Source organism: Corvus kubaryi, unplaced genomic scaffold (assembly GCF_017639235.1).
Source record: "Corvus kubaryi isolate FWS band 111438036 unplaced genomic scaffold, C.kubaryi_AGA036_p1.0 37387, whole genome shotgun sequence".
Classification (NCBI taxonomy): Eukaryota; Metazoa; Chordata; class Aves; order Passeriformes; family Corvidae; genus Corvus; species Corvus kubaryi.
In genome coordinates, this window is record NW_024581129.1 from 9,194,597 (window position 1) to 9,216,563 (window position 21,967).

Here is a 21,967-nt window from a genome sequence, read left to right on the forward strand (position 1 = left end):
TTTGGCGGCTCCCGGCGCAGCCCCGCGCCCACCTGCCGCAGGCCGCGGAGGGGGCGCGCCGGGCGAGGGGCCGGGCCCGCCGCGCCCCGCGGGGAAGGGGCGGATCGCCGCCGTGCCAGCACCCTCGGGAGCTACAGGTGTCCGCTCCCCACGGTGTCCGCTCCCCACGGCGTCCGGCCACCGGTCCCGTCCCGCTGCCTCCGCATGTCTTCTGCGGCGACTTTCGCCAGGCACAAATAACTACAAATGCGCGTGCGGAGGGGTGTCGATACGCACCGTCTGATCAGCTCGTGTGAAAGCATGGCCAGAAAAATCACTTAAATCATCACAGCCATAAATAAATCATTTAAAATGTATGGTCTGTAGGAAGAGGAATTATTTAAACATTTCTACTTAGCCAGAATTTCTATCAACTCCTCTGTATTTTCCTTTCAGGATGTATTTGATGATTATAAAGCAGTTCAGCTAGGACAGCATTCTTTGGCTCTGCATTTTGATTGTCAAAAGCAGAATGAATGTAACAGTGACTTTTCAAGCAGAGTAATTAGTTTCTTTTAAAGTAACTGACAGCATTAACCTACTTCAGCCATCCAAGTGTAAACTATAATGCTTTTAAACTTGGATTTTATTTAGAAGGTCTTTTGGAATTATAAAGTGAAGATTTAGACTATATGTTCCTTTTGTCCGTGAATTTTTACTTGTCCTTTCGTCTTTGAAATAAGTTCTTACGAAACATAATATTGAGGGTAGTTAAGATGATGACGTACAGCTGAATACTTGAGACTATCATTGTTAGTAAGGAGAGACCTATTTTCAAGTAAAGTGAAAATTATTTCTAGTTTATTGTACAAATAACAATTTTAGAATAATTACAGACATTTCTCTATAATGTGTCAATTTTAGTCTGAAATACAGTAGAATAGATAAAGAACTTGTTACATACTTTGAGAAGAAATCTTAATAGATATTTGGAGTGCTGGGTCTAATAACTGTTATTCTGTGTCATTTTATAGACTCTTAGAAAAGGTACTTCTTACCTGCTTGATAAATAGATCATAAAATATGAGTAAAACCAATTACTATCTGTTAGCAATTCCTGCTGTCCAGAAGGTGAAGGAGGGTGTATTGCAACTGGGCTATAAGATTCTGTTTTGATTAGTCTGGAAATTACCCACTCTCAGTTGATTCGGCATATCTTACAAAGATACTTTTTACTTACAAATTGAATCTTGGAAGGCTGTGGTTCCAGAGTCGGGGTTTTGGGGGCGAGATGAGCTTATGTTTTATCCAACTGGCCCACAAAGTCCCGCTTTTGGTGGTCACTTTGTTCTGCAAAAGAAAACAGCACATTATGGCTCTTACATTGGACAGTAAACTTAGTAGTAAACTACTGCTGCACTTAGTAAAGGGCTACTATACACTTTATAATAATCATGTTCTAACTTTAATGTTTTCTTCAGCAATAAAAAGTGAATAGAAAATACAGTAATTCTGAAAGTTAAACATAAAAGTTTTCTAACTGTTGGTGGTGGTTTTCTGTTAAAAAGCCAGCAAAAGCTGAAGAAAAAGTCACCTTTCAAAGGGTGGTTACTCAATATAGGTGATTTGGGAGAAAGGACAGTAACTAGAAAAGAGAGACAGTTTAAACCTTGAAAAAATCTTTAAAACACGGGTAGCATTTGTATTGTCAATCCCCCCCTCATTTTTTTTGCTCATGAAGTATTCAGTTGCAATGTATCTCTTGAACGAGCTGCTCCTTCATGAGTGTCTGTGTGTGTGTCTACATGTGTACAGTCTGTATTCAGTTGATTCCATGATTCAGTTTAAAGACTGCTAATTTGTGTACTGGTAAAAGTTGTAGAATATATTTTTATGAGTAAGGCAGTGTAAACCTGAGCTTGGTAGAGCAGTTTAAGTTCATGTTACTATTTACATTTTGGTATCAATATCCTAAAGAATGGAAGTACTATTTTTACTTAAAAGTTACATAGCTGTATTTTCCTCATGGGATTCTAGAAAGTGTTGAAAACGCTGCTAGATGCACTGAACTTTCTCGTGATTCCAAATATACTGCACAGATATTTAACACTGAATGAACACATGATACTCACGCAATGTAATTTATAGAATGTTTCATATATACAGCATATTCACACAGCATACATGCAGGAGCATTCTCTCAGTTGGTGTAAACGTATCTGTCATAGTTTTGACATTTAATGCCAGCTAATCGCCTGCTTAAGCTACACATAAACATCCAGACATTCACATTGTGGTCACATTGTCATTGCAGTCAGGTTAATTTAAATGTCGACCTACACAGACTGAATCAATTTGAGTATTTCAAAAAGGCCTGGAAATTCAGCTGAAGTGAGACAGTGATACACTGTTAAAGCAAACTTGTTGGTATGTGATTTATCATGTGACTATATGCAGGATCTGTACATTTATGCAAGTGAATACCAGGATGAATTATCAAGAGTTTTCTATAGAATTCTGACATTTTACATTTTACAGCAATATAATCGCAACACAAGTGAAATAGGACATATTCAAACCTCAGTGCAACAAATTCCTCACTTCTTTAAGACTGAAATCTGATTTGGAGGAGCTTAGGTCAGAACTGTGATGCTAATATGCCTTTTAGCTACTATTTTCCGTGAAATAATGCTGTTCAGAAGCAGCATTTATGAAAGGTTAAATTGTCATAAACCAATTAAGTTAAAAACTTAACTGCAGAAATTTTTTGGTTTTGAATTATAGTACTTTTTTTGTGTATTTGTGAATACATTCCAGACCTGTCCAATCTTCCTAGTTGTCAGATTTGGATTGGTTTAACTCCTGTGGTTTCTTCTCTAGTATTCTGAGAATGTAAGAGCAGGGAATCAGAGATTAGGAAGTGCATGAATGTGAGGATCTTGCTTTAAGGGGAAAGAGAAACACTTATATCCAAATAGCAGTGAAGATCAGCTCTGCTCTGCTGAAATACCACAGTAGCTTCTTACCAACTGTTACTTTAAAGCTCTTAAATTAAAATGTAATTTTGTACAGCTACTTCCAGTAAGATGTGCTTTACGTATCACGCTTTGTTAATCAGCCATTTTCAGATTATCTTTTAAAATAGATTCTATCTGACTCTCTATTGAAGAGATATAAAATTCACTTGCATTCCTTCTAGCACCAATAACCTAGCTATAGAATTAATACTCTATTTAAATGAACACAGTTACACTTCTGTAGGTTTTCCTCATACAATATTTTTATTCACATATTTTCCCATTAATAAGCTTACAAAAAGAGCTCCTGTTTGTCTCTGGCATGCAGTAGAACAGACAGTTTTCTGCTGCTATAGATATCATCCACATATTTTAAAGTGTAAATGTGTTCATTTTGTATGTGTTACTTAAATTAATGATTAGACAAAACAGTGATAGATTTCCTAAACATCTGTGTTATAAAAATTTGATCTCTTTCCTTCACACTGGTTTTCCCAGCAGGTTTGCGTGCAGCTTGGGGTGCTGGCCTCAGAGCTGAGACTCCTGAAGTGCACTGTGTATCCAGAGCATTAATAATTAAATACCTGGGATCAGTCTATCTTGCTATTTGATATGAAAAAAGACATTTACAGAAGATAAAAAGTAGATGGTATGTTTGTAATAAAAAGTAATTTTTCTTCAGATAAAAAATGTCATTAATTATTTAAAAAATAATATTTAGAAATATCAACCCCAATTATTTATTGCATTTATAATTTATAAAATGGAAAGTCCCACTAGCTATCTTTCTATTTAGAATAAATTTAAAACTACATTTTTAGAATTACTTTTCTGCATTTTTAAGCAAACCTTTAAAAAAACAGCTTATGAACACACTGAATCAGCGGAGAATTATCAAATGGCCTAATCTGTTTACTTTTCAAATTTTATTGAAAGCAGTGAAAAGATTAGGATCTCCACCAGAATCCTGTGGCATGGTTTGGAGATTGGTCTGGGGCCTGCATTTTCTAAAGCAAGGCCTCAACCTTTGACACTTCCTGACCCCATGTTGGAACAGAAGAGTTTAGTGACTCCCCTCTGATCCAGCCATAGAATAAGAGAGAGAGAGGTAACGACCTCAAGTTTGGAAACTCATGACCTGGAACAACTGAAAATTTTGCCTTACTAAAGGCTACAGAATCAGTTGTCCTTTCCTAGGAAGCTATCCAGAGTTTTTCCAGGGCAAGAACACAGACACCCAAGGTCTGATTTTTAAACTGTGCCTTGTTTTTTGCTCCCTGTTGCAGTGTTACACACCAGCACTGCTTCCCTGTGTAAAACCTGGACCTCATGCCACAAGGAAAGTCTATGCAAACACAAACCAGTATGTTCGGGCATATTTTTAAAAGACATCACTCAAAAGGCCTTGGAAATTGTATTTAGAAGCGTAGGAAGCAAAAACAAAACAAAGAAGTGGATTTTTTAAAATGGATTTAAAATATTAGTGGAAAAACACTGCTATCGCCTGGAAGCTGCACCTGTAATGGAAGATGTGGTAGAAAAGTGGTTCAGACCATGTGGCTTGAGACTATGAAGCTTCTGGTAAAATTAATGAATTTAAAGCCTCATTTGCCCAGTTCACAGTGCACATCAGTTAATAACTACACTAATCTCTTGCTGCAATGCCATATGCTTTTCTCAGTCAAACAGTGCAAACATGTAGAGAATTTGGTAAAGGTATAAACATGGAAAAAAGAAACAAAGAATCAGGGGTTTTTGCCTGCTGTGAAAATGCCCAAATAATTCCTGTTTACAAGGTTTGGGTGCAAGGGCAATAATTCTGTATTCAAGTGTGAATGGATAGGCCTTATTCAGCTTGTGAATTTTTTTCAGGACCTTTCTTATAGCACCTACAGAGTAAATAAAGATAATACCAACAGAAATAAAGCCCCACACATTGCTGAGGTAACTGGTTTTGTGAGGTAGCTGACAGGACTACACGTTAGCAGCTGGTTTCAGAAGGTTACCCCTGATCTCTGACTCCCTGTTGGATATAAGGCTCTTTAATTACCAACTTTTTTTTTTTTTTTTTTTATATTGGAATCATAATTCTCTACAGATAGGCTCCAGGGTTTTTTTCTTTTCTTGTTTGGAGCATACCTGCTCCTAGCTGAGCCCAAAAGAAGTCTTAAAAATGAGTCCTATCTGATTTCCTAATATACTGAATACTTAAATTGTTGATATACATGAAAAACGTTTAAACAAAACTATTTTGATCTTTTCAGTTAATACTGTTAATTTTAATTTAGCTATTAATGGGGGAGACTACAGTTCAACAGTAGTATTGATGCATTTTTGCTATTTTAAGTTTCTCAGCTTCAGTCAGACAATCCAAATCCTTTTACTGCAATCATGGCCTTTCTAAATGAACCAATAAAAAAGAGTATCTAGACATTAATTTTTAAGTAAAGCTTTTCAATTTTTTGTAGGTCAGGACAAGAATTAAAACAAAACACACACACGCACGAAAAAAATATAAAATGTGTTCTATCATCCACAACAAGACACATATAAAGGGTTGTAGGACAAGGTGAGAAAAATCATTTCAGAATGTTTCAGAACTGGCCCGCATGCGTCAGGAGAAATAAGTGAATGCAGTAATTTTACTGAAGGGGCATTTCTAGTTGTTATACATTGCTGCTGTTAAAAATTTCTATATGGTCAGCAAAATCTTGGTTTTTGCTTTGATGCTGCTGCTGTTTATGTTAAAGCTTTCTTTTGTAATCAAAGTGTTATTTCAAATCACACAAAGCACACACACCTCTGTCAGAAGGTGCCTGGATGCTGGTATAAGACTGAAGTATGTCCACTGAATTCACTGGACCTACATCCATAAAAAATGGAAGTGAGATCATGTTAAAATTTCTGGAATCTGAGAAAATAATTGAGTTAATTTTTTATATTTTAACACGAACAAAGGGCAAATGTATTACACAGAATCTAATATTAATTCACATGAGGAATTGAGCATTGCTTTTTTTCAACAATATTATTATATTTTATGCTTTGTGCTACAAGAATCTGTGAAGAATATGCCTGTTAAGTGCTATTCAGTGTGGATTATTTTAAAATAGTGACTTTTGATTGGCATGTCAATTGAATGGGCATAACTTAAAGTTCAAATGTGCTACTTGTTTTACTAAGGATGTTTATAAGTATGGATAATTCAGCCTACAAAATTTGGATTCTTTTTGTATTTTTACTCTGTCTGGTCCTTCTGTATGTATGGAAAACTGCCCAGACAGTTCACTGGAAAACATTTTAAAATTCTTTAAAACGAAAAATGTTCTATAATTCTATTATGTATAATTTTCTTCTATAAACTAATGTTCACTCTATCACTGAAGCATCCTTAAAAATGAGAAATGCAGGTCAACAGTTAATGATGATTATTCTGTTTTTCTGTTTTGATTTTTTTGTGGCTTTTGGCGGGGGTTTTTTTGAGAGCTGAAAGAAGAAGAATTGTCCTGTATTGTCTGGGCTTCATGCAAAATGTTTTTTGCTTCCCAATATTAATAGTATTTCTAAGGTAGCTGCCTCAGAATTCACTTTATTGCATGGACAGAACCATTTCATACATCCAAAGCAAATGAATTAGAGGATCCTTGAAAAACTAGTTTTCCTGTCCAGTGGACTAACAGAAAATTATGAAATGCTGAAGTACTGTTGGAAAGTTGTTCTAACTTAAAAATCTTTTCTTTATAGTTTCATTCTTGATGTTCCACAGCATTCACCACTTCCTGCATGGCTCTTAACAGCAGGGAAAATGAGGGACTTTTGGGGGCAGATGTGTTTCCATTACACTATCATAATGCCCCTAAAAATCCTTATTGCTCTTGCAGTATTCTTCTGTGTTGCTGGGCGTGGTGAGAACTACTTGAAGACCTAGATTATAAATACAGCTTTTCTCTAAAAACACTTTTAAAACACCACTGAGTTTTATTTTGTTTGTCTTACATTATTTTTAGTTGTGTTTACTGTTGCTTAAAATATAAACGGCAAGATACACAACCACCTGTTGGTAAATAAATGTCATAAGTCATAAATCCAAGGGACATGCTGATAACTACATGGGATTATGAAGAGGGATCTGTTTTGGCTTAAGACAGTTTCATTTTTTGGTGCAATTAACTTGATTTTTTTACATAAGAATTTAGCATTTATGTCTCTGAAAATATGACAGATGTTTTGCAAGCTAACTTGATTGACTCCCGTAGTGAGCTTCACATAGAATATTTACTGCTTTTGGAAATACACATCAGGCCATTTATCAAATGCACATATCTCTCCAGTACATTTATTTAAATTGAATGCACCAAAATATTCAAATCTTGTTTTTATACAGTCTCAAAATAAAATTATGATTAAACTTGAAGAAGATATTGTGGGTTGTCAGCTATACTATGCTTACTCAATTCAAAAGGTCTATGTGTGGCCATACCTCTTGCTGAGGCTTCTGAGGAAGGCAGGATGGCACAGTCCATTGGGAATGCAGTCATGCTCTATGGCTCCTCCCATGATGGGAGAGATGGCCAGGGATCTCGCAGGCACAGTTTATTCCTGCTAGGTGGCAGGTTCCCCTGGAGCCTGCAGTCTTCCAGTTCTGGAAGGAGAAGGCAGAAAATACACATGTAAACATGGTTTGTTGTCTCGGTCTTGCAGAGCAATACATCATCAGTTTGACATGTGCAGTGCTGGTAACATTTATTTCAGTAGCTGTGTGTGGGACACACACAGTACTGTCACTGCTTTGTGTTAAATGTACTCTTGATTTCACTGACTCGCTTAAAAGGAATTATAGATGGTGTCGCATGGTCCCTCTGACAGTGTCTACTAATATCTTTAAACAGCCTTCAAAATATTTGGTGACCTAGGAAAGAAACTAACTGGGTGGATTCACCAAACCACTTTTATATTTAAGTTTAATCTCCAGAGAGATGTTCTTCTTCATTCTGCTATAGGAGTGTGTTTCATTTTTCATGCAGCAAAAATCTTACAGGTCAAGCCACGTCCTACAGGTCACAAAGTAGGCTTGCTGATACGACTGAGGCTCAGAACTTTTGCTGCCAGAGAAATACTACAGTAACAAGAAAATTCCTTTCTAGAAGGACAGAATGAGCAGTGTTGAACAATATTGTATTCACAGGTCAAAACATGCTGGCATATGTCCTTCAACACAAAACACTACAACATGCAACAGCATTTCAAATTCATGTATAGACAGAGAGTAGAAAACACAGTCATTACATTAATTTGAAATATTCATATCAATATTTCAGTGTTCCTATTTGGACTACTGATCACAAGATGATCCCTAGTAACTTCTGACATAAATGGAAGGTATAACACAGACTGGCTTGAGGCTTATCCAGCTGCCTTATAATTACAGTTACTTACAAGGTATGAAATTAATTGAGCTATTAATATTATTCATAAAGGTTTTTTGCATGTTTTTATTCTAAACATGCCAAGGTGTATGTTCAGCCTTCTTTTTATTTCCAAGTGACACTCCTAGGTAAAGACTCTGCATCTAATTGAAAATGCTTAGAAGAAAAAGCATGCAACAGCAAATATTCTCTGGAGTTCTGCAGTATTAAGGACCAGTGAAGGGAGCACTCTCTGAACTACAAATTATATCACCTTTATACAGAAGACTTAATATGATCAGAGTGGAGATTTCCATAAAAGTCTTTTGAAGGCTATGCTAGTCACAGTACTATGTAAAGAATACTGTAATAGATTTGAGCATTACAACTGATCTAATTTTCTATTTGTCCTATGTTACCATTTTATATTTAATCTTTCAAGGATATCAGAATTATTTTTTTTCCTAGCGCAAGCAATCATTCATATAATTTCTTGCATGAATAACTTGTTGATTGAAGAGCTCATTCTTGCATATATACCTGCTTATATACATAGAGGTTGTAGCAAAAGTTAGATTCCTTCGGAATGTGTGCTCTGTAAGTATGTAAGAATACATTTATTGTAGGACACTACTTTCAAGAAAAATGTATGTTTACAGCTAGCAACCCCGAGATTAAATTCAAGGAACAGGATCAAAACAAGTAACATGATATTCCAGTCCCTTTTATATCTACTAGGAATCACCTGACATACAACTGTCATCTTTTTTACACATTTTTATCACTGAAGAATAAGCATTAGAAAATGAGGGTCAAGCACATGGTTTGAGATGCATGCTTAAACTTCTGAATTCAAATACTTGCTTCAAATTGTTTAAGTCTTCAAATCATTTTGGTATGAAATAGTATGTCACAAAAATCTTTGGCTCTGATATAGCCCAAGAGGAAAAACTGCAAAACTCATCTGTATAACTGTCCACTGAAGCTAACAGCACTCTGGGAATAGGCTGTGAGTAGATTTCAGTATCAAACAATTTGTAAAAGATTTTTTTTTTTCTCTGATTGTTTTCTTAAATATGAGCAAAGCACAGATCTCTATTGGCCTCTTCTTAAGGATTTTGATTTCTTTTAATTGTAGGGCCGAGAGACATTAACATGAATCAACAAATTGCTCTAAAAGTTAGAACAGTAGCAGCTAGGTAATTTTTCAAGTAGAATTTCTACAGTGGAAAAGATATTAAATATTTTTTATGTGCCAAGAAATGAGTAATATGAGAATTCTTTGATTCTTTTACAAAATGGAAGAGCATTAACAGCATTTTAGTTTTTTCTGATATATTAAATTCTTGTCATTACCAACAGTCTCAGATAAACAAAAATAGAAGAAAAGTCATGCAGTTATTAAATAGGCTGAATAAGAGACACTAATCTCATTTATGTATTGAATAAGCCCATTTTTATCTCAAGTTTTGAACACTGCCTCAACTGTGTGTACACTATTTAAAATGTTATTCAGGACACAGAACTTGGCTGATCCATTTTAATAGTGTTTATTTATTTACTTGCTATATTATTTCACTTCCAGTATGTTAGATCCAGTTTCTTTCTGAATTAAGAGACTGTCAATTCTGCTCCAGCCCATTCTGAGGGGTCCCTGTGCAGCTCCTGTGCTGTTATCTGTAGGGAGGTGACTCCAGAGCCAGGCTTTGAGCACAGGCAGCAGCACTGGGCTGTGGCACAAGGAGGCTGCTCAGGAAAGCTCAAATAATTCCATACTGGCCTAGAGAAAGAGGTGGAAAAGAGCTAAAGCAAGAGGAGCAGCAACTGCAAGAGAGAAACCAGATGCTGTAAATAAGTCTATAGAATAAAGCACCAGAATGTGGCCAGGAGTAAAGGTGAAGGAAGGATTCATCACAGCCTGCAATGGATCTTTTCACTGAATGCTTACTTATGGGAGCAGAAGTGAATGCAAACATAGACTCCATCAATAAATGGCCACTACCACATTTCTCAATTATATTAAACTGTTTCAGATTTTGTTAATTTGTTGCCATTTACAGCTGATTAAAGATGTGTAAATGGTTTTATTTTTCGTTAACTTTTGAATGTATGCAAACAATTTTATTCCCATTTTTAAATCATTAGTGCCAAGGTTCTGACTAAAGTGGATCTTTATCATTGTATTATCAACAAGTACAAATGTCAGTTATGAAGTCCATGGCTGACATAATTTCGGCTATAGCTGGAAGTAAACTGTGTGCATACACTGTAGCAATACAAGGAATCAATGAAAGTGAATAAAAATCATTAAAAGAAACCACATATTTTATAATCAGCTTTCATCAAGATGACCTATTTTATATTTCAGAAATTAAAATAGGAGCTGAAATATTTGAAGATGATTAATTTATTCAGTAGTTAGACTTAACAGGTGATATTACCCAATAAATAATCAACTGAGAAACTGGAATTCTTAACTAAAATTATTTTTTGTTGTTGGCTACTGGGGCTTGGGTTGTTGGTTTTTTTTTTTTTTTAAGGAAAATCTACTTCAAAATTTTCCTCGCTTTTCCACAGATAAATTGTATTTTGTATATTCCTTTAAAAGCAAAATCTACAGCCTTGCTATGACTGCTGTCTGAGGCTTTTGGAGATCTCAGCTGTGAGAACAGAGTAAATACCAAACAGAATTGCAGCAGGTTAATTTTGATTCGGAGGAAGCAATAAGATATTCCTATATGAAGCCAGGGAATCTGTGCTAGTCATTTTTGGAGTGCTGAACTAATCCATAACAAAATTATCCCATGACTGCAGTTGGCAATATGGAGAACTGAGTGAGCCCACAAAGTCCCCAGACTGTAGTCTGAATCAAACATAGACTTTGTGATATAATCTGAGCTCATATTCAAATAATCTAGATTTGGTACCTTGATAATTTGTATAAAATCATCTTATAGTTATTCTAATTTATGCTGGAATGTCACAATTTTATTCTTTTAAGACTCTGGGCCTTAAAAACTAAAACCAAAAAGGAAACAACCCCTCTTCTTAGAACATATCTGAAGTGAAAGCTATAGAGTTCTGGTTCCAGTCTGAGCATCAGGAGATGGATGTTGCAGTAGGAGGTTCTGGATTCGACGTCTAGGCCCTGATTTGTCCTTTGGCCACTGAGGGGGGAGTGCCAAATGTCCTGACCAGAACCTAAGTGACCTCAGGTGGTGCATGTGCCAGCACTTCACCTGTCAGAGGGAGCAAATACAGCTGCGACCTCATTCCAGAATGAGTTTTGATCTGGAATAGTCAGCTCTGGCCTTAAACACAGTATCTTTCTGTACCAGCTCCATTCCTACCTCCTCCTTTCCAGATTATCCAGTTAATAAACAGAAAGTTCCAAGAAGTCAAAAAAACCCAGCCAAAGCCAAAGGTAACTCCTCCTGCCAGGAAGTAAAGACGGAGCCACAGCTGCAATTTCCTGATAACACCTCTTGCAAACATCCCGAGGGGGTTGTGTGAGTGGAAAAATTACACCAATTAGGCAACTCAAGCCTCTGGGTTTTCGTGTAAAGCAGGACCTGGCCGTGCCAGGTGTGGAGGCAGTGTCCCAAAGGCCACCTTTGCCAGGCTGTCCCACCACACCCCAAGAGACGGTGGCGGGGCTGGGGCCGTGCCTGGCAGCCCCCCCGGCACCTGGCGGGACTTGGGGGACACCATTCCCTCCTGCAGGGCGCCCTGTGCCTCTGTCCTTTGTGCTGCAGCTGCGGCTGCTCAGCAAGCACAGCCCACTGCACTTTTATTATTGCTATTTTATGGTTTCACTGACTTTTTCTCAGATGTCACCCACAAGATAGCAAGAGATGGTGAACTGCTGCATCTTGAGTTTCATCTCACCCAGCTCCCTCAGACAATTTCCTTTATCACTGTTAATAATGGAACTGAAAAGCTGCCTGCAACTCTGGTTGGCAAACAAAACAGTCAGGCTTTAGCAACAGTTTTAACTGATTTCACTAGGAATACGAGCAGAGCAGTACCCTCGAACAGCAAATCTGCAGAGTATATTACAATTCCTCTAACAGCAAGTTTATCTCATTGCACAAAAAAAATGTAACATTTCTAATGAAGCACAATATGGGGTGGTATTGACATTTTTATATTTTTTCATCTTTTTACAGAGAACAGAAAAATGTGTTTTCCTATTCTACCGACAGAACATTTTAAAAAATTCAGTATTTTATGTTAACGCACCAGACTATGGCAGTGTTACAGCAGAAACGTGGAGTTTTAAACATATTTGGGAGACAGGGACTTTGTTTCTGTTCTGTGTGATGATTCTGCATCTCCCAGTCCTGATGTATGTGTTTAACACTCAGGTGTTAAGAGGTTGGAAAGAAAAAATAATAAATTCAAGGTGCTGTACCTGATTTTGGAATATTTTTTAGGCTGTAAATCATTAATGCCAATCTTCAGCATCAGGAATACAGAAAAATTTGGGCTGAGAAAAGGCATGGGAACAAGAAGTAGAAGAGTAAAGCAAAGTCTCCAGACTGCAGCCACTTACCAGCTGCTTCTTACATCAACTTTCAGTTCTGCTGCTTGCTTTGACTGTAGCAAAAAGATAAACATTTTCTTGTTGCAAGTTAACAAACACTGCCATGCGTGACAAGTTGATAAGGGGTATTAAGAGTTGTATCAGGAGTTTATTAGTTCATTTGAGCAAGAGATAAATGTGGTAGAAAGTTCTGATGTGCTGCTGAAAAATGAAAAATAACTGGTCAATGCCAAAAACTGTTCTGCTGTAGATGTTGAGATCTTGTTTTCATGGTTTTGTCTGTTGTAGTTATTGAAAACTAAATATGGTGCATTTAAGTATCCCTTGATTTAGCACTTGCCTAATTAAATTTTTGCCTGATTATTTTTCTGTAAGGCCTACATGCCTTACATTGATAGTGTTTGACTCTTGATATTGTCACCAAATCTGTATTTTAACCAAGATCTGCCAAAGTAAATATTAAAAATCCTGCCATACATCCCAAATGTCACTTTTAGTTTCCTTTTTGTAAGGCTGTGCAGTGTAATATAAACAAGGAAAAACAAAGAGATAAGGCAGTGATGTAGGATCAGAGTTTACTGGCAAAACCTGGATGTGAGTATATTAATCACAGATGATAAAAACATAAGGAAAAAGGTCTTCCTAGATTGCAGGAAGAGACATATCCTACACTGTAATGACTTTTTTTGTATCATTTATTTTATTGAACAATTATTTTAGAATTTTTTTTTTTCCTTACAAAAGTAACCATACTATTCTATAATCCCTTTTCCCCACTAAGACAGACTTTAAGGCACCCCTGTCATTTGTGGTATGCCAATTTTTATGGCTCTAGAGAAATAATAATAACACATTTAGGAGAAAATTCCGACATTTTGTCTGGCAAATGTTGTTACACTTTGTCAAAGGCATAAGAAGAGCTTATTTTAATATCCTGTCTCACAATATGGGGTAAAAGGGACAAGAAAATTAGGATAAGATCAAATGTACACTTTAGCAAGATATGGTCAGTGACAAGTCAGGTAATTCTTTCAGTTATTTGCAAGATTTCAATGATTCCCAGATGCCCGAAGTAAGGCAAGGGTAAGGACTAGGAACTTCTGGAACTGATGGTTGCTTGGCACTGTGGAATGTAGGTACCTTTGCCCATTGTGTAAGAATTGTGTCCTTTGCCTTGGCTTCCCACTGCGAGCTCGCAACTGAATACACTGACAGTCATGACTTCCTGCCTCCTTTATTGAGGGCACAGTCATGGGAGATGCATGTGCAGGATGTTTATGGAAAAGAATAAAAAAGTTTTGCTCTTACAGCAACTGAATACTCATAAGAGTGTCACGCGTGTATATTTGGTGAAAATAAACACACTCCTGTCTGTTTTGAAGGAGAAAGAGCACGGGCTTTTTTTCCTCTGTATTCTCAGACACATTCTTCTACAAGACAGAAATTGTTTGTGTGCAGATTCTTGGCTTCCTTGAAAGGATAAACAGTTTTCTTGGTAGCATATTTATTCACCATATTAATATTAGTCAACTAGGGGTTATTATTTTTTAAATTGAACTGCTCTGAGGCTAATTGCACAGAAGTATTGCTATTGGCATGCTAGATATTTTCAATTAATTAAATAAGTTCAATAGTTTATTAGATTATTTTTCAATCAATTATTTATTAAATTCACATATTTAGTTGCTTATTCTGGATTCTTCTGATTATCCAATCCAGAATATTAAAAATTAGACATCAGACCAGACAGTGACATGTATGTGTAAATTCAGGTGTGGGATACAGCCTTCATGAAAAAGGACACTAAAATTAGAGGTCTCTTGATACAGGAGACAGTTCCACTATTAAGCAACTGGTGCTAAGAGTAGCTCTAAAAGATTCAGAATGGGAGCAGTCTGGGAGGATGGTCTCTAAGGTGTACATTTCAATTTAAGCCTTTTGTGAAGTTAAAATCTTCTTGCAGTGCAATGAAATTCCTCCCAGCTGTGTGGTATTTCACAGCAGCAGGCCTTTGTATTGTGATAATCAGCAGATACCTGTTTTGTCATAGTCTATATTGTGATAATCAGCAGGTAGCACATCTTATGAAACTACTGTACCTTCCCTGTGGCATGAAGAAAGCAGGATACTAATGGATCATCATTCCATTGGCTTTTTACCAGTGGATCAAGGGAATTTATGCAAGCTCGTATCATAAATAGTAACCTGTGAGAATGCAGGAACAACGAGAAATGTCCCAGATGAACTGACTGGCTGCCTACAGGAGCATCACACTGCTTAAAGAATCAACTGTCTTTCAAATTCACACCAACAACTTAGCTGAGGGTATTTCCTAAGATGAATAGATCACATATGGCGAGCACAGAAAACAGACAGATAGCATTTGTCTTCTGAGGTTTAAGAATATTTTGCACAGTTTGTGCTGTAAGGAGCTAACAAAACTAAGATAAAATGGAAGAGAATATTGTTTGATAATATTGTCTTAAATTGGGTCTGACAGATTTAATGTTTAAGGTAAAATAAAGCTCATATATCATAAAAGATCACTGATGTAGCACTTTAGACTCTTCTTCTTGCCTAAAACAGATTTTTTAAACTTTTAAAATCAGGTTTTATTAGGTTAGGTTGGGTGTCATACATCATTGCAAAAGTAATCTACAAAGGCACTTCAAGGGCCCCCTCATCTAAAACAATAGGCCAGCAGTTTTTTGGTGGTTTTTTTGGAGGATGCATATTGTGAGTAGGCCCTGATTCTGAAACTCCTCATTTCAGAATGTGTTGTAGGGAATTCTGTTTATTTGGAGGTAAAGAAACTGTTCTGAAGTAATGGCTCTGAGGTGGTGCACCAGGAGTACTGCACAGGAATTCATCCCAACAAGTTCTGGTGTTTATCTCTGCTCAGATAATGCACCTCGTCTGCTCTTACATCATGTATTCCAGTACTGATTAGAATTACATAGAGTTTCTTCTGAATTTTAAAAATAATATAGTATGAATTAAGAATCCTTACAGATTTTAATGAAACAGACATAAATCTTGCAAGGCAATAAACCTTTGATGCAAAGGTGCTATTTAGCTGTATTTGTAGCCTTACCTCGTACAAACACAAATATCATTTGATCCTCTAAATTTAAAACTGCACATTTCCATACCATATTGGATTTGTTTTAATAACAGATGTGTTCATTAGGCTTTGATAAACACATATTATGTCCCTGAGTAATAATTCAGTCTTTATTACGGCAGTAAAAGAACTCCAAGACACAAGGATGTGGTAGCGAAGAGAGGGATCTTCCCAAATCTGTCCAACCAAAGTACTGTCAGAATCATTCTCTAAGTATGTGCTGCTTCAGTATGTGGTTTTTAATCATTAAAAAGTGCAGTCTTTTGTAACTTGAAGATAAGGATTTAATGAGAATTTTTGTGAATGTATTACTTTCCTGTTAAAATACTTGGAATGCTTTGTTAATCCTAGTAAAGCAGCAAATGGAATGTAAAGATGAAGGGAATTGAAAGAATATAGTCCTCCTCTATAGAAAAAAAAATACTACAGAGCTGAATGGTAAGGTCTTTACAGAGGAGTATAAACTGAGTAGAGTATTAGAAAGTATTCCTACAGAGCATGACTAGTTTAGTTCTTAGTGAAGTAACAAAATTTAAAAATTTAATAAATCTTTATTAAATGATTTTTGATAATATGGGAAATACCTTATCTGTACTCCTATAAATGAAGTAGCTATTTCTACTTACTTTTTAGATTTACAGCCATATTGATTGTTTTTAGCCAAGGTCAAATTTAAGTGATTAAAATGATCATTTAAGGAGCAAGACCTATCCAGTACATATTTAGATATATATAGCTATATATACACGCTTATGGTTTGCTTTAGTAGATGGAAAGGAAATACCCCCTTTCTATAAAACCCACATTTCAATGATTGTAGGGTTACCTAGCAGCTTAACCCCCCTAAAGATGGTGTCTGGTTTTGTAGGTAAATCCAGATTCAGAGTAGAATCTCTCAACACTCAGCAAATTCCTCTTTGAGTCCTACCTACCTTAGATGCTTATCATGTGAGAGGATGAATCACTCTTTGACAGTATTCATTACTCTTCACTGATAAACAGTCTTCTTGTTCATCATGGTCCCTAGATTTTAGACACCCAAAGTAAGGAGGGATTAATTATCCTTAAAGTCACTATGTTCCTTAGAGGATTAAAAAATGAAAAGTCAGCATATTATTTTTCTTACATACAAGATCAGAAGAAATCCTGAAAAAAATGGAGTATTCTATTATTGTGTCATTGTTGCTGCCTACTCTATTTATGACACCAACTTATAAACTGCACAAATCTATTCCTGCAACCTACAGATACTCTATATGACAACAGAAAATTGAGCATGAATATAGAAAATATAATGTGTTTATCATGCAGAAATAATTTCCACCTGTAAACACATTCTAAATTGTACTAGACAAGGCTAATATCACATAATAAATAAAGCAACTAGACATTTGACTCACAAGAAGTTACATGATCAAAGATAAAGTCTAAATGACAAAACAGTTAGTAATTGCCTCTGTAAAATTACTGGCAGTAAGATTTTTATGTCATTATTGTCATATTGATAAAACTTTCTACAGTATAAGAGTGTACACTAAACATTTTGTTGTAAAAATCCCTGTGGTATAAATTATAATGAAACTATCAAATTTCTTTAATTAGAGAATCCCTACTGAAAATCAAGAACAGCAGAAACAGGTGTCTCTATTACCTGACATCTCTACAAGGCTTTGAAATCAGAAGCTGATCTGCACAACCATAAGTTTAGCATACCTTCAAATAAATAGATTTGTAAAAGACCATTTTGCTTCTAATGAAATACGTCAAAACATTCTTTTGACAGAACATTTTATTCTAAGTCCCTGTTTCTATATTTCACCCTAAAAATCACTTTTATAAATTATGAATGTTACATAGATTGGTGTGAGTTGAAAACCAAATCTCACTTTATGAAAAGAGTCTTGATTTGAACAGGCTGTTTTGCTTTTAAATCAACTAGAAACCTGGATCAAATTCCCTTTAACACATTCAGTGTGCCTGAGCTGATTTTGGTTTCATTTCAACACAGCAAATAGTACTGGTGACAGGTAATAACATGAAACTTGAGAGATTTTGGCCGTGATTCATTTGGAATCTGGAGACTTAGTAAGTCTGAAGTATGTGAAACCAGTACAAAAGTGAAGGAATTATCCATGCTAAAATTTTCATGCCTAATTATTTACCAAAGTGAAAAGTTTTTGCTGTATTCATAAAACTAAGATCCCAATTTGTAAAACTGTGCTGAACAAGGAAGGTTCCCTCTCCTATTAAATGCAGAGTGATAAAATATTGGAGACTGTAAATGCTGGTTGTTAAAAACGGCTGGTGCCTGTCCCAGAGGAGGTTCTCCATGGAACACAGACTCTGATAGCTGGATTAACACACTGAATAAATAAGGACGATGACCTTCTAGATATTACTATTGGCAATTTCTTTGTACTCATTCCTCTGGAATACTCCTGTTGGTTTAGCAGGAGAGGGCACAACAAATTAACCATAAATCCTACACTTAATTCTGCATCTAAACAGGCTCCTTTCTGCAGTGGGAGTTGCCACTGTAGTGAGAATTTGTGTGTGTGAGGGCGAAGTGTCCCACGGCTGTGTATCTGTACGTCCCTTCACACCAAACACTGTCTGGGCCGGGCTGTGACCTCAGGCAAGAAGGAGACCGCTTGACTTTGTTATAAAAAAGCATGTTGCCTGATAACTATGTTATTTTACATTGTTCCAGTAGTTACACCAAATAAAGAGCTGTTGTGATGATGAGACACATCTCAGGTACTTGCTTTGAGCTGCAGACCACTATCAAATGAGGAGCATAATCCAGAAATCATCTAGGAAAACTACATTTTGTCCTTAAAACTTATGTTCAGATGTATTGCTTGTAGGTGTTATTTCACACTTTGCACAACAAATAATTGATTCCATATTTCAATTATACACATATACATTTTCACTCAATATTTACACTCTTCTTAACACCCATTATTAATGTAACTCTTACTCCCCATCGTAGAATGTAGCATAAGGTTTATCCTCAAAGCAAGTGCTTGACTATAGTGAATAATGTAAAAAGCACATTTGAAGCATGGAAAAATTGCAATAGAAAATCTTTTAAGGATTTACTGGAAAAGGCAAACTCTGTTGTTAGCCTAAGAGTTTCTCCTAAAATGCAATAGTTTAGTTAAAATACATAGGAGAAGCCTTCACAGTGCTCTCTGCACTCAATTTGACTGCAGCCAACTATTAATCCTCTTAAGTCATAAATACGGTAGGAAAGACATGCTAATAAAAAAGACAGCACTGACACCATTTATCATGTATAGGAGTATATAAATACTGCAGAAATCTCTCACTTTTACAAGAAAATCAGCTTTGCAACAATTTTCTGAGAGACTTTACTATAATTTCACTGTGAAAAATATTTATACTCTGAAAAATCTATTTAAATAACCACATGACTTTAGTTATCTTTGCTATATCTATGTCAGCTTTTAATGAAAGACTTATGGATGTGTTATTAGAGTTTCTGCTATCTGTTCTGTTTGTGGGAAGGTTTGATTTAGTAATGAAATCTGCTCCATTTGAAAAAATGCATTTCAGCCTTACGTCAGAGCTTTGCAAACCTGGATTGGTTTGATATCTAAAAATGTCTTATAGTTGGGAAAAACAGGTATCTCTTAATTAAGGCACATTACAATGAGGTTGTTCAAATTAACTACTGTTAACGAAAATGCCCAAGTTACTTACTTTTAGAAAGATTTAGCAAATAGCTGTTCTCTGATACAAGCTTGCTGCAGAGCACTCTGTGGGGAGCCCCACTCTGTTTGTGGAATTTAAGGGCATTGGTGGAATTTACAGAGTCCATACACCATATTCTGAAAATGTTGATAAAGACTGAGTTTCTGTTACTTACATGAAATTTTTAAAGGTTGTCAAAATAAATACTGCAAGTTAAAACTCAGCAAAATGCAGCATTGTTTTTCCAATAATCTCTGTTTTCCAGGTATTTCTAAAATTGAGTTGTTCAGCCCATTTCCTATTATGAAGAAATCCTTTATAATTTTGAATTATGGATAGTGGCAATAGTCATAAAGAAGAAGACAATAAGTATAGAGGTGTCTTTGGCTCCAAAATCTAAATCCTAAATCTTTATAACATTCTAGCAGTAGTTTTTTATTTGTGATATATAAATGCGATATTCTTCCCTGGGCAAGCTCTGCTTTTGCAAGAAGCTCTGTAATCTTCACCGAATATAATTCAATGATGAAACTCCACAGAGGAACCGGACTGCCTGGATGCAATGCCATGGAGAACTGAAGAATTTTTATTCTTTTGACTCAACAGAAAATAAATAAAAGTATATTTTGCTTTTGTTTTACAATGTTTATGGGAAAATGAAAATATCTAAATTTTGTCATAATCCTTGTTTTGCTTATTCCTTTCCTAAGGGAAAAATATTCTGTTATTTAAAGCTATGTTGAAAACTGAGGTAATTTGTGTCCGTGCAAGTGTGAGATCATGTATATTATGTATATTTAGATATTCACAATGAGCATAACTTTGGAATGAGAATAAAACATGAACGAAATACTTTCCCCAATACAAACTGTATAGATTTTTGAAAGACTGTATAATCCTCACAAATGCCCTAGGGCCCACTTTTGTCTGCGGCAGACACCTTCTTGCACATACAATGATTATAGGAAAAAAATGCTAGTAAATAAGACATCTCTAGCTAATAGTAGCAAAGATATCATTTATAGTAGTAATGGAATTTACTGTATGTACTGCTATGGATTATACTTTTTCATTGTATGACTTTTTTATTTCAACCACAACTCAACAGGATGGCAAAGGAAGGTGTGAATACACATAAATGTGAGGGGTCACGACAAAGCACAAGAGTGTAATGATGGGAAATTTTTCCTAGAAATCATCTCTTTGCAAGAAGCTTTAAATGTATTTCCTCCACAGAACTCAAACCAACCCCCTGATGTAATATTAAAGTGAGTGGCTTGCCTGTGTATGTCCCTTACAGCATCATTCCTTATAACTGCTTTGTACGATACAAGACTGTACAAAAAGGAGTTTGCTGTGACCCCACCTCTGCAGTTCCCAAAAAAGCTACCACTGAAACCCTCAATGCCTACCAGAAATCTCAGCATTGGGAAGGCTAAGGAATTTGCCAGCATGGCTTTTAAAGAAGCCAAGAGGATCATCAATTATATACAGTGATTACATTTTTGCCTGCTGATATTCATCCACTCTTAGAAGGAAATGAAAGCAATATGTGTTTTACTTCTCTCATGCTTGTGAATGCAGATTCCTGTTAAAAAGTGATGATGGTTACAGCTTTTGTACTTTCATTTTCCCCTCCAATTTTTCAAATACAGTGAGATAGAGCACTAAAGAAAGGAGGGAAGAATAGAGGTGGCAAGGCATCTAAATATAACCAAGATTGTTTATATCAATGAGCTCTGCAAAAGGATAGTGTGTTTATGTGACTCTCTCAGGGAGTTGGTTTGCAATGCTCACTTATGCTGTGCATCCCTTATTGTTCATATCTCAAATGCCTTTTCTTTTCAAGGCTCTAAACATACAGATCAAAAGTTTAATTATTAATGCAGTTGTGGAAACTGAAGTATTGAAGCTGACTGACTCTGTCAAGTCAATATTTACTATTGGAAATAGGATTAGATTTCATGTCATCCCTCCAAATCTTACATCCAGTATTGTCCACCTACCACACTGTGACACATATTCATGTGTTTGGGTTTAAGTGCTTAGCACCCAGGGAAGAGCAATCAGGCAAATGACTAAAAATTTCTTAAGGATAACTCAGATGTTGAACATAAAACTCCCTCACATTTCATGTTACAATTGTCCTCACTACCATTTCTCAGGAATGTTCTGA